This window comes from Sylvia atricapilla, chromosome 1 (assembly GCF_009819655.1).
Source record: "Sylvia atricapilla isolate bSylAtr1 chromosome 1, bSylAtr1.pri, whole genome shotgun sequence".
In the NCBI taxonomy this organism is placed as follows: Eukaryota; Metazoa; Chordata; class Aves; order Passeriformes; family Sylviidae; genus Sylvia; species Sylvia atricapilla.
Genome location: NC_089140.1, coordinates 119,466,172 through 119,479,511, shown reverse-complemented (window position 1 = coordinate 119,479,511; position 13,340 = coordinate 119,466,172). Strand labels below are relative to the sequence as shown.

General features: G+C 38.7%; 1 protein-coding gene across 1 annotated transcript in view; it reads right to left on the bottom strand.

The window, feature by feature from the left end:
- SULF1 (sulfatase 1) overlaps nucleotides 1-13,099 on the bottom strand; it is a 101,675-nt gene extending 88,576 nt beyond the window's left edge. Inside the window, exons 1-2 of the mRNA XM_066332174.1 lie at nucleotides 13,035-13,099; nucleotides 11,043-11,140 (exon numbers count right to left, since the gene is read on the bottom strand). The gene's annotated coding sequence lies outside the window, so the exon portion shown is untranslated. The remainder of the gene's footprint in view (nucleotides 1-11,042; nucleotides 11,141-13,034) is intronic.
- Nucleotides 13,100-13,340: the final 241 nt, after the last annotated feature.

Sequence of the window (13,340 nt, the reverse complement as noted above, 5' to 3'; positions counted from 1 at the left end):
GATAGGATTCACCTCTGCACCACTAACATCCAGATTTAATTCTCAAAATGTTGGTAGGTTTTTCAGCTCTTATGACAGTCAGAGGACAATCTAGTCTGTACAGTTAGGAGAACCTGGAAATTATTTCACAGTCAAGGTGCAGCTCTCCAAGCTCTACTGGCTGTATTGACTCTAATGCTATTGCCTATAATGGGAGTCCAGATATTCACATCCTATTCACAACCTACGTCTAGATATCTTGATCCAACCCAGTAGATGAGATAATTTGTGTAATTTTTGAGATATTGCCTTACCCTTTTTACAGAAAAGATATTGAAAAGCACAAATTTGAAATATAGGATATAACCAATTTACTGTACACACATGAATGAAAGTCTCCCTGGTGATGCTCCTTCAAGTTGTATGCAAAGGCACAATTATTGTACAAGTACAAAAGTGACAAGGGGAAGTCTGGGGACAGTTTCATAAGTTTTCATGATTTCCCAGCATGTGTCCGGGGAAGAAGCAATTGCCACTACAAAACAAGGCTAGAAGTTACACCTTTGTCTTCATCTATATCTTCCTACAGGTGCACACTCACATATATGTTTTATGTTCCTTTCTAATGCATGCATTTAAAACTTAGTTCACTTATTTTCTCATAAGGTGAGAGAAAACGTATTAATGCTTTGCAATCTGCAGTTCAGATGAAAATACAGGATTGTATTCAGAAGGAAAAATTGTAATCCTGAATTTTGTCAATGCAAGCAAATAAAATGCTGTTGCCGTTGGAAGAGTGGCACTGACATAAGACTACACTTGCAGTACTAAAAATATTTTTTACTGCTTTTCCTTATGCTTTAGGGAAGCTGTGCCTAAATATCCAATGCTACTGTGAGGGAAAGCATGGCCAGTTTTGTCCCCCAGTATTATTTTACTTTCTCCTGAAGCCTAATACATGATGGTGCTCTGTTCCTCTTTCTGTGCTCAGCTGTGCTCAGCAGCCTCAGAGAGATGTCCAGATCCCAGATTTTGCTATGAAAAGCTTCAGGGCAAACTATATGGCATTTTTCAGATTGTACTTAGTCTCATCTTTTTGCTAATTATATTTCTTTCTGCCAGTTTTACACCTTCTGCAACTTTCTACAGACATAAAAATGGAACTACAAAGAGAATAAAAAGGAAAAGGTGAAGAGAATGAAAAGTTTAGAGTTATGGAAACTTCATTAAGAAAAAATGTGACTAAATGAAAGAGAGAAAGGAGACAGTGGAACAAATGGCACAGATGTGAGAAAGGCATGTCCATGTACAAGTCTGTGCTGATCAAGCTAATCAGGTTCAGTTAAACCCTTGTATAGGCACTTCTAGGAACTGTGACACATATACAAACAAATTAACAATCTCTGTCAGTACTTGGGTCACTGTAGCATAAGCCAATGTGCTTTTCAGCAAGTAGGCAACAAATCACATCAGTGCCCTTTCAGAGAAACTTAGGGGCTTAACTTCACAAGAGCAATTAAAATAATCCATACCTATCCTGCTGCACAGCTTAAGATACCTCAAGTTCTTTGGAGACCTAATGCTGGGCTTCTGGGTCTGCTCAGTTGTCACCCTGTCTGTGTTGCATTAATTGCTTGAGATCCTGCCTTTTAGCTAAAGCTGTTTGGGAGATGCAAAACAGGCATAATTCTCCAAAGGACTCCAATTTGTGAGGCACACGTTCATGGAAAATTCATGGGATGCTGGGGATTCATTGGAAACTGGAAGTCTCAATTTCAAGGGTTTCTCATCATGATGACATCTGGAGCTCCAGCTCCAGTCCCAGGAGTGTTCCTCAGTAACCAGGCAATGGTGACAAGTTAAATACACCTCTCCTAGGAAAATGGGTCCAGGCAAGATCCATATGCTGGGGAGCAGGAGGAGGGGGGGTGATTAATTCTGCAGTTTAGATCACTTAATGTGGTGATGGGCTGCTGGCATTCTTGAGACACTTCTGCTTCTAATCAAACAAAAATTTTGGGATAACATAGAAAAAGCCTAAGAGCAAGCACTGAGACTGAGGACATGACTTCAGGCTCCAAACATCTGTTTCTCAGAGAAGACTGCCTGTATCTGTGTTTGTGCAAGAGACAGCTATCTGGGAGATCCATCCCCTTGTCATCCACTATAAGCTGTTATCATTTCCCCTTGCTCAGATCTCATGCTGAGAGGAAAAAAGCCTACCCCACAGATTGTAGGTGTCAGATAATACTTAGCAAATTCTGTTCCCAGAGCCTTCTAACCTAAACTCCCTTTATTGCATTTTGCCTTTGAGAACAAAACTTTTCTCAAAGCACTCTTCACCACTCCAATGCACAGGAGAAGTCATGTGTACTCTGTGACTGTTTGGGAAGTTTCAGGCTCCCATCTGAGTGGCTTAATGTAGTTTTTGATTACCTGTTAGAGATGACTCACAACATTGTGTAAATCTTGGTATTGTTATATGACTTATTTTGTCACTCAACAACCCAGGAAGGAGCCAGGAAAAGCAGCACTTCAACTCTGCTCCTGAGTTTAACTATTTGATCAGGCTTCCTTCTTTAAGAGTGGTGCTTGCAAAGTTTCACAAAAGCTGTTGTTTTTTGTAACTGCAATTGCAAGTCTAGTTTGACCTATGATACCTAAACATATTTTAAAAGAAAAGTCCTTAGGGCTAAATATATAAATGATTCTTTCTTTTTCTGATCAAGAAGAAATTTTCCACCCATGTAAAAATTGTTTGCTACTTAGCTAAGGGCATAAACATTCCTTTGGGAGGTCTAAACTAAATGAAGCTATAGATTTCAGAGCTGGAGGTTTAATAATTCCCTCAGCTGTATGCTCAAAGGCACAGGGCCCTCTTGGGCAGAGGCTACACTTTGCCAAATTCATTGAATGAAAGCTAAGAAGACCCTGATCCACTCAAACACAGAAACAACTTGTCATTACTTGCACTGTCAATACCTGAAAACATGTGACCTTTGCTGCTGGCAAAGTAACATCTTATAGCCCAGAGGTACATCAAATGAGCTTAACACAGAGTCAGTTTGACACTAACATTAATCTGGGGCTTGTGGACTTAGGAGAATCACAAATTTTCTTTTATAGCTTGAAGGAGATCAAACATTTCCCCTTACTGAAATAGTTTTTGAGTTTTCACTGCAGTTTTAACAGCATATATTATTCTACTACTCCTTAACCCTTGTTTAGTTTCCTAGTATCCATAAAATTACACATCACTGAAATGGCTGCATTTCAATGATGGGTGAATTGATTCCTCTTGTTTTCATATAGTGAAATAACCGTGCAACCTGAAAACGTTTTACTTTATTTATACCTACAGAAAGGACCTGTCTACAAAAAGAAAAAAAAAAAACCCAGACAGTGAAAGATTAGACCCAGAAATCTCTTATGCTGCTTTTTAGACAGAAAGTGCACCTATTTCGAGTTTGCATTTTAAAACTGATCTATAGAACTACTTTGTAGCTATTCAATATACTGATCAAGAATGCACATAAACTATTATCCTACACTGAAAATTCAATTTACAAAGTGATGCTTTCTTAATCAGCAATATTTGATTAGTGAATAGCAAATTTAAAACCAATGCAAGAGCAAAACGAGGAGTCCTCCAAAGATGGAGTCCTCCATAGATGTCTCCTTCAGCTGTTACAGTGGTGATAATCTAATGAGTAACTCTATATAAGACATCTAAAATTTGGAGGCAGAAGATACTTTCTACAGAAATATGTCTATTGTAGCCTATCTACCTTCAGTAATAGTGATTTCTAAGGTAGAAGGTATGTTTGTAAGCTTGCTTGCAGAAGCTATATAGCTTTAACAGGGTCACAGTAACCAACCAGAACCACAAAAGACATGAGACCTTTATGATACTGGTCATATGACAGAGTTGCACATTAATGAATATCACCACAAATTTTTCAGAAGTCAGTAGAACAGTAGAGCTGTTCTACCTTCAATATATTCCTGGAATGAGACAGATGCACTCAGCTCTCTCTTGTCACCGTTTTTTCCACCTCTAAGTATCACTGTATTGTCTATTCTAGTTAAAATCCTTTGAGTTAATAGTCAGATCTTTGACCATGCTGTATTTCAGCACCATGCTTCACCTTAACCTCTCTTTATTTTAATCCTGGTCTATGTTGTCTGTGTGATACAATATTCCAATATTCACATTGGAAGAAAAGTCTCAACAGAGGCTTTTCTCAACAGACCCAGCAGAAAATTGCAATGCACCTGAGAATCAGACCATGCATTCTGAAGTTGGTATTATATCAGTTGTTACTAGACAGAAGGAAAAATAAAAATCACTGCTTCCACCCCAAAATATTCTTAAAACACATACCTCCTTTCATATGGTTAAAAATTCATCATGGTCCTGATGAGTACTTTGAGGCATAAAATACATCCAACTATGTTCTGAACATGACAGAATATAATCCTTCTGGAATTTTAAGTGTAACCTAAGCATTAGGCTGCGCAAACAGGGGGGGTTTTATGAATTTATCTAAATCACAACTGAAATTCCAAGTCTAAGTTTTCATAGAGAAACTGTTTTCTTTTGATGTCTTACGACATTCTGGATTATTTCAATAGTTATGCAGAGTTTTAAATATTCAGGAATGCCCAATGTACATGATGGTTTAATTTGGTGCCATTTAAACTACGAAGTGGGGAAGGCCTGCTTCCTAAAAGAAAAAGTTAATGTGTCTATAAGAACCTAAAAACGCTGGTAAAGAATGTTTTCATTTCAGTTACAATTACTGTGCCATCATATCTTTATTTGCTTTCAATTTGTTGCATGGTTGAACATTGTCACTCAGTCATGTCTCTGACTATTTATAGATATAAATTTAGTGGCTATAAAGACCTGCTTTGTTAATCAGTGTTTATATTTTATTGCCTTAGTCATCTTAACTTACATCTCACAGGATTTCAGAATCCCATAGAATCTCTGATCACTGAGGGGTCTGAGAACGCCTTCAGTGGGAACTGCTGTGGCCTACAGCTTCCAGGATTAGCTCCTGGAGATAAAGATGCTCCCTGTGTGATATGTGGCTGTTGAGTCATGAAGCCTGGGATTTCTCTGCGGCATTTATGAGCATCCTATTACTGCATTACCCAAGCACTTCACAATTTTAAATGTATCTGCCCTGTGAGGTGGTGAAGCAATGTTTTCCCTGCAGCATAGGCTGCAGTGCTGTCACACAGGAAGTCTTGCTCGGAGCGAGAAGGTGGGACTAGATTCCTCTACATACCAGCTTATTCAACTAACTAGGGCACCAGTTTTCTTATTGCACCAAAGATGTAATGTAGCACCAAAGAAGCTGAGAAGAGGATGATATCTTACTTAGAGACCCTCGTACATAGACTTCTCTCTCTCCTGTGTACACACTCCTATATATTAGGAACCACAAAACTGGCTGGAAACCAGCAAATTTTTCTTCCACATGAGGAATAAAATGTGAAACGTGGTTGAATTCTTCCCCAGAAGAAATTTGTTCCTTAGGTGAAAGCTTGCACTTCACTTGTACCTGATATAATCTACTGTACTACTGACTTCTGAAAAGACACAAACCTACTCCTACTACGTGTGACACAGAAAATAAGCCATTTTTTTCTTCCTTCTGGGAACAGATTGAGGAGGCAGTAGGGAAAATTATTACAACTTGAGGCAACAATAAGAAATGTTGTCTTATATCTGTAAAACAGCAAGGCAACAACAAATGGTGGAAAGTTTTACCATTAGTGTTTCTTGGCCCTGAGTCAGTAAGCTGCTTCACTGCTATGTCAATAGCACATATACTTATATAAACACATGTCCAAATACTTTTCTCACTGCAAGTAGATTTAAGCAGTTGCAGATATATAATTCTTTTCTGGATGTCCAAAGAAGTCCTCTGTGAAGAAATGTCAGGCTTACCCATATACCTCATTCTGTAAAGCATTTACAGTTTTAATATATATTACTTTATCTCACCACTTATGTGACATTAGGTTCTGCCTGTTTGCATGGTTTTGCTTTAACAGTTTTCTTCTGTCATTTTTGTCTTAATATGTAAAGTCACAAAAGAGTTTCCTTTCTGGTATTTTTTTCTTCCTTTCCCAGACTATATCATGTGATCTAGTTCCCATGTGAACCTCCTGAAGATCAAAAGGCCAAGTGCAAAGTCCTTCATGTGGATCAAGCACAGATATGGACTGGACAGAGAAAGAATTGAGAGCAGCCCTGAGGTAAAGTCTTGGTGAGTTGGTTGACAAGAAGTTCAGCATCACCCAGCAATGTGCACTTAGAGCCCAGAAATCCAACTGTACACTGGGCTGCATCAAAAAGAAAGTGGCCAGCATATGGAGGGAAGTGATTTCACCCCTCTACTCCACTCCTGTGACACCCCACTTGGAGTGCTGCATCCAGCTCTTGAGGTTCTCAACACAAGAAGGACATGGAACTGTTGAAGCACATCCACAGGAGGGCCATTAAGATGATGAGAGGGCTGGAGGAGCACCTCTACTCTGAAGACAGACTGAGACACTTGGGAGTTACGCAAGTTGGAGAAGAAAATGCTCTAGGGAGACCTCAGGGCAGCCTTTCAGTACTGAAGAGCAGGAGAGGGACAATTTAGAAGGATGTGTAGGGATAGGACAAGGGAGGATGGCTTTAAAAGATGAAAGGACCAATTTAGATTAGATATTAGGAAGAAATTCTTCTCCATGAGGGTGGTGAGGCACTGGAACATGTCACCCAGAGAAGCTGTGGATGCCCTATCTCTGGAAGAGTTCAAGGTCAGATTGGATGGGGTACTGAGCAACCTGGTTTAGTGGGAGGTGCCCCTGTGCAGGGTGTGGATTTGGATCTAGATGATCTTTAAGGTGTTTTCCAACCCAAAGTAGTCTATGATTATGATTCTATAATAATTAAGATAAAAATTTTTATAGGACTACTTTGCATTTTTGCAAGAAAAACATTGAGATACTTCTGGATCGAGTAACTGGCAGTAGAAGTGTATGGCTGAAAAAGTTCATCTTTAAATGTTCATCTGATGGGAAATATTTGGGAGGGGGTAGAGGAAAAAATGACACGTATAACTCTTCTACAAAATCCACATTAAAAACATTTCTTACCTAAAATATTAGAAGTATTTTTATCAAACTACACATGTCTTATTCTGGTGCCCTTGCATGGTTATAGTTCTCCAGTAAGTAATGACTGATACGTGACAGGAAGGAAGTGACTTGGTTCTTACAGGAAAAAACCCACCACCTAAATGTAGGAAAAGGTCCATAAATACTTCCAGAGACTAGCAATTTGACAGCTCAATCTTGAAATCCTAAGAGCAAACTTAGAAATAAGTTCCTGCCTGCGTTTTGGAGCAGGTTGGGAAGGAAGCTATTTGGATCTCTCTTGCTCTTGCCCGTGTCTCTGCTGCCGAGCACACGGAGCGCTCTGCCCACCAAACTGCTGACCGCCTGTTCCTCATTAAGGCATGTGGAGCACAGAAACACGCCAGTGAGAAAACCAACCAGGCAACATAATCAGCAGCTGAGAACTCCTTCCCACTAAGTAGCAGGAGGAAACGAAGGAGAAAAACCTCATCCCTTCTCTTTGCATCTCTACTGGTGTGAACTAATTTAATAGGGATGAGCAGCCACAAAGGCGAACAAGTTAAGTGACATGTGGTAGGTTACAGATATACTAAAAACGGAGCCAAGAATCTTCATTTTCACAGCTTCTAAAGGGAAAACTCCGAGATCACAGACTTTCTACTGTATTGATAGTCTGTAAAAAAAACCCTCCTTCTAGATCTTAATCAACAGTGTATATAGAGAAACATGGGAAAGGCTTATGTGTGAGAGTGTGATGGGAAAGAAAACCAAATGGAAAAGGCTCTTGTTTACCAGGTCAGATCAGAAATGTGATGTAGGCAAGAAAGTCAAAAAATGGAGAGAAAAAGAAGGAGCAAATCTGTGTGTTTTTCTAATATCTCATTTTATCAGCTACAAGTATTGTAGCTAGAAATCATTTACCCTCATGCCTTTAGGGGGAACTCCCTTTATCTTTCAAATAATAATCCCCTTCTACATAATCCACTTCTTCTAACTGAGAAACTTGACAACATGGGAGGAAAAATAATCAGTTTTGTTGGCAAAAGTGGAATATACTACTCAGAGAACTAAGGTCACTGATGGTAGAGATCACAAGAGGTATGCAGAAGTGACTAGCTTCCTGTCATGCTTGTTGGCAGATAATCTTTCTGTGGGTGCATGTCTGAACTTGTATAGGCATGCAATACAGAGATGCACCTCTGTGTTAGAGGAATTTTCCTAAAGAACCTCCCTATTTTTGATAGGTATTTCCATGTGACCTTGCAGCAGGAGAGAAAGAAAAAAGCCTCTAGACAAGGAGACGAAGACACTTGACAAGATTCTGGCTAGAGGAAAGCTGATTACAGATTCAGCCCACTTAGCTGCATCCTGTAGACAAATAATAACGAAGTATCACAGCACAGAACAAGGAACCCTAGGAAATTACTGTGGATCTGCTGTACATCTGCAAGCAGGACTCTCAGGACCTTGCTGATGGGCCCTCAGTGTGCACACAGTAAAATGAAGGGTGATGCAGTGAACAGCAAGAAAATGTTACATGCTCTAATGCTCTGTGGGTCTGTTCCTCAGCTTCCCACAGTCTCCTAGCAAATTACTGACTGTTGGGATTTTTCTGAATTATGCTGTGAGACCCATCTGACCATCCACCCAGGTCTCTCTTGAAGACACCACTAGGCAGCCCATAACTCTTGACCTCACGCAGATTCACTCTCTTAAGTCCTGTAACATGCAAGCCGCTCCAGATCCCATTGCAAGATCGTGCTCATTTCAGATGGAATGGACTGAAATGGGTTTTTCAAGCTCTTTCACTTCCCAAAAATAAGCTGGGAACCCTATATACGTATTTGGAACTGGGACTGAGGATACATGTGTGGGCAGTAATGAAACTACATTTCCAAAAACTCAGACCCCCAGGGTTCAGTTGAATTCAATTTAACTCAAGTTGGCTCCTGGAATGTCAGTGGATAATGTGCCAGGAAAGGCTCTGCACTGAGAGTGTCATTAATAGATTATATACATAAGAGACATGATTTTTAATCTTCAGGTCAAAAATTTGCCTTTGCATTTTTTCTTGGAATCTTACAACTATTTTATCCATGGTGCAAGGGATAACACTTTGTTTCATAATAAATATTCTAAAGGCACTCCTAATACTGACAACTATTAATTACATTTATGTATATTCACAGTTGTAGGGTCATTCTATGAGACACTATGACCCTAAATCTGTAGAGAAAAGGTATTTTATAAACTTTTCTTGTAAAATCTCTCTAGAACAGCAGATGATGTAGTCAATGAAGAGTGAACTGCTGAAGTTTTGCACTAGATAAACAATGCTCAAGCTTTAAAAAAAAAATAAATTAACCTTTGGATCTGCAAAAATTGTTTGGAATTCTTCCAGTATAACATCCCTCTTAAGATTATTTGAACTTCCTGCCTTTGGTAGACTGGGAACATGACCAAAATGATCATTTGTCATCTCATTGAGTAGGACTGAAAGGCATGGCAAATAATAATCTGATCCATTCTCTTCACCAAGATCAAGCGCACTCTTCTATATAATATAATTTCATAACTTCCACTTCTGTGGAAATCTGTGGCATGCATTTTCTTGGCCTTAGTCTGGTTAACCTCTTCAAGAGCAACCTAGGAAAATAATAGATAAGCCTATAGATAAATATAGTAAAAAATTAGATAAAGCTGGGAGAGAAAATTAGGATGGAAATTAAGTTAATTACTGGATCACTGGTATAGGACAGCCTGGATATTCTGATATAATGTGTGCAAGAAAATAATATCTGCTTTATATAGGACCATTATGCAGCCACACATCTGGAGGGAAAATAAAGCAGACTGAATAATCTTATGTTAATTCTAGTAATTATGAAACATTATCTGAAGATCTGAAAATTTAGATATTTTGTAATTAAAATAAACTATGAGCTAACATGTCAGAGAGTAACTGGTTCCAAGAAAATCCCAAAGACTTGCATGTGAAATAAATTTGATGTATACCAGGTGTCTTTCACTGCTTGCAATATCTTAATTTTAAGTCCAAATTTACCTCTGCCACACATATACCTGCTATTAAATCACATGCATTTGCAAATTGTTTAGCCAGAAATACTTTATGTAAATGAGGTGACAGAAAATAATATAGCTGAAGGAAAAAATGAATCTCAGAGCATTTCAAACTTCCTGCTCTGTGTTCTGTCATGTGGCTTTATATTTTTATATGTTAAACTGAGATGTATGATTTGATACTCAGTCTACTGCCATAATTCCCACATCACGAGGTCACCACACAACTTGCTATGAGTTCCACCTAAAAGTCAGCCAGACCTTGAAAGCATATAACTATCACAGATATTTTGGAATTGCTTTGGCAGGGTCATATAAGACAGTTTGCATAATGTTTTTTCTTTACCATGACCAGCTGCATACAGTGAGATTAATTTCAAGTTTTCATAATCGTCGCATTCACATAAACAAGGAAAAATTCCAAACCATTTTTTTTTTTGCTTAATGTATATCTTTCCCTGCAGGAAAACTGCATTTTTATCTCGACATAACTGAAGCCTATTAAATATTCCTTTTCGTAAACTCAAGACAGACATATATTTTTTCACAGGATATTATTCAATAACCACAAAACATAGAATTCATGGATGTCTTAAACATTAGAAAGTTAATAGTAGCAAGCCTCGGATTGAAAAGCTATCTGTGTAATCATTTACTGGGTTACTAAAATGTGAAGGGTCCTTGGGTTAGTCTTGAGCCTTTAAAGTTTGGCAGAATAGAACCTCCAGAAGATTTACTATAGCTTAATTATTGACCTGATATAATACTTAAACTATGTAGCACAAACTGATGGCATATTTGGTTTAATTAGTTACTGAATACACATATCACTTTTGTACCTTTGAAAATTTCCTGAAGTTAATGTGCCTTGGTTAATTTTCATAGCATTGGATAGAAGTCTGTATGTCTTGCTCAGTGAATTAATTATGGGCAAAACCTGAAAAAAGGGGAGAACACATTAATACTTATGACTACTAGGAGTCACACAGTTGTAACATAAGCTCTGTTCATATTTGGTTTAGAATTTGTTTGCAAAATTTAACTTACTAATTCCTATTTACTTTGCTGAATCACTCTGCAGAACCAAGTTTCTCCACATATAATTACCTCCCTTGCAATTTACCATGTTGCTATAGTTAAAATAATTGAAACTTAGAGCCTTAATATACCCAGATTCTAATGAACAGTTCAAATATCTAGATGTCCATCACTAAGTTCTATAACTTGTCAGGATATTTTCTGAGAATATGTGCAATATTTTAACTGAAATATCTGTTTTGGAGATATTTGTCTTAGCTTTCATAATGGTTAATTTGTCCTTTACTAAAATAAGATAATGTTGAAATCATATATAAATCAGCACAAATTATTTCATTTTGTCTTTAGGCATCTCAAAGGTAGCTACCAGTATCTGCTTTGTTAATCTGAATTCCTTGCTTGTCTTCTTCCTTTGATAAAAAACAACTGGCTAATATCTACTTTCTCTGCTTCTGAACTGAGCTACTATTAAGACTCTAGATGTCACAGCTGACTTCATTCAGGAGGAGGTTTCCTTGACAGAAAAAAAGAGCTTTGCTTCATTTATTTTCGTGAACACAGGAAATATTTCGTTGATGTGAGCCATAGTCTCAGTCTCAACTAGGCACAAGCTTCTGACAGAAGAGCCATCACCTTCCCCCACCGTTCTGGCAGTGAGTCTCCCCTGCATGTGTCAGCTCCTGGGGCTGAGGGGAGCCAGGTTAAACAACTAACCTGTCCAAGCACTAGCCATGCTACCCAAAATCATTAGGGCAAACCAGCAAGCAAGATTCTTTTTCAGATGGGTCAGCTCTTTCACTTGGCTCCCTGTGTTGTCACACCAGTCCCAGTGCTCTCCTAAGAAGGGAGGAGAAGCAGGGGTCACCACACCAGATGTTGGCACGTGCAGCTTGAAGCCCCCACCTTGAACACGGGGGCACTGAAACCACCAGACAGTTCTTTCTTGCCTAAAAGTCAGCCCATCAGTTAAAAGGGCATCTCTCTAGACTTCCTCTTCCTCTGAAGTCCATGTGTCAGTCTGTCTGCTCCCCTTCTCCAGAATCTCTCTCCATCTGGTGCACCACCCTTCTGGGAAGAACATCTGGCCCCTGGCTGGCCAAAGCTTGTGCACTCTCGAACAGCTCAGAGGGCTGACTTTGGTTCTGGCACAGTCATTCTTTACTGTTCCTTACAGCTGTTTGGGGGGCAGTGGCAGAGAAGTCTATCTCTTCTGAGGCTGGGGAATGCAGTTAGATTCTTCATTTGAGAATTTCTGAAAGGTCAAACTGAACCTTATTAGGAAGGCTCTGGTGACTTGCACAGACACCAGCAATGCGAACAATGAACACAGATGGGGAGCATTATTTCAGTCACAGCTGGGTACCTGGGACCAAAAAAAAAAAAAAAAATCCCAGGAAAACTGAGGCATTTATAGCTCCCGGGGAATGGAGTGGGAGGAAAAAAAGAAAGAATGAACCCTCCCTTCAATAAACCAAAACTGGAGATAGTATAAATCAAAATTGAGGAACCTGAAATACATACAAGCCTAACATGCTGCTACAAAATGTAATGTAACCTTTTCTTCTCTAATGCAGAACAGGTTAATACAGTGGCATAAACAGTGGACTCATTGTCTCAGTTAATTGGAAAGGATTGTGAATTTAAAATCGTCAGTTTTTAGGCAGCCAAGACTGTGAAGGTCTGAATAAGTTTAAATCAAAAGCTGCCAGTATTTGGGAACTTAACAAATTACCTCATAGTTATTAGTGTGCCATAAATAAGTACCTGCAGTATTATGGTCCTCTAAATCTTACCTTTTTCTTATGCAAGAAAGAAATATTATCATTATTTTTCCACTCTCAGTTCAGTCTCTTTTTTTTCTGTAATAAATAAACCAACAGAAAATTACAACAATTTCTAAGCAATAAACTTAATAATATTTTGAAAGAAAAAAACCCCAAACAAATCACTCTACCTGCACATTACTTCTAGGAGCAAATCCCAGCACAGTAAGAAAAACATTGCTTACAGGAATGTTTTTTTGAGCTGTCCCATCAACTTCACTGGGACCACTGTCTCAAATTTCAGCAGGGAGCAGTTACAGCAAAGTACATTGGTAC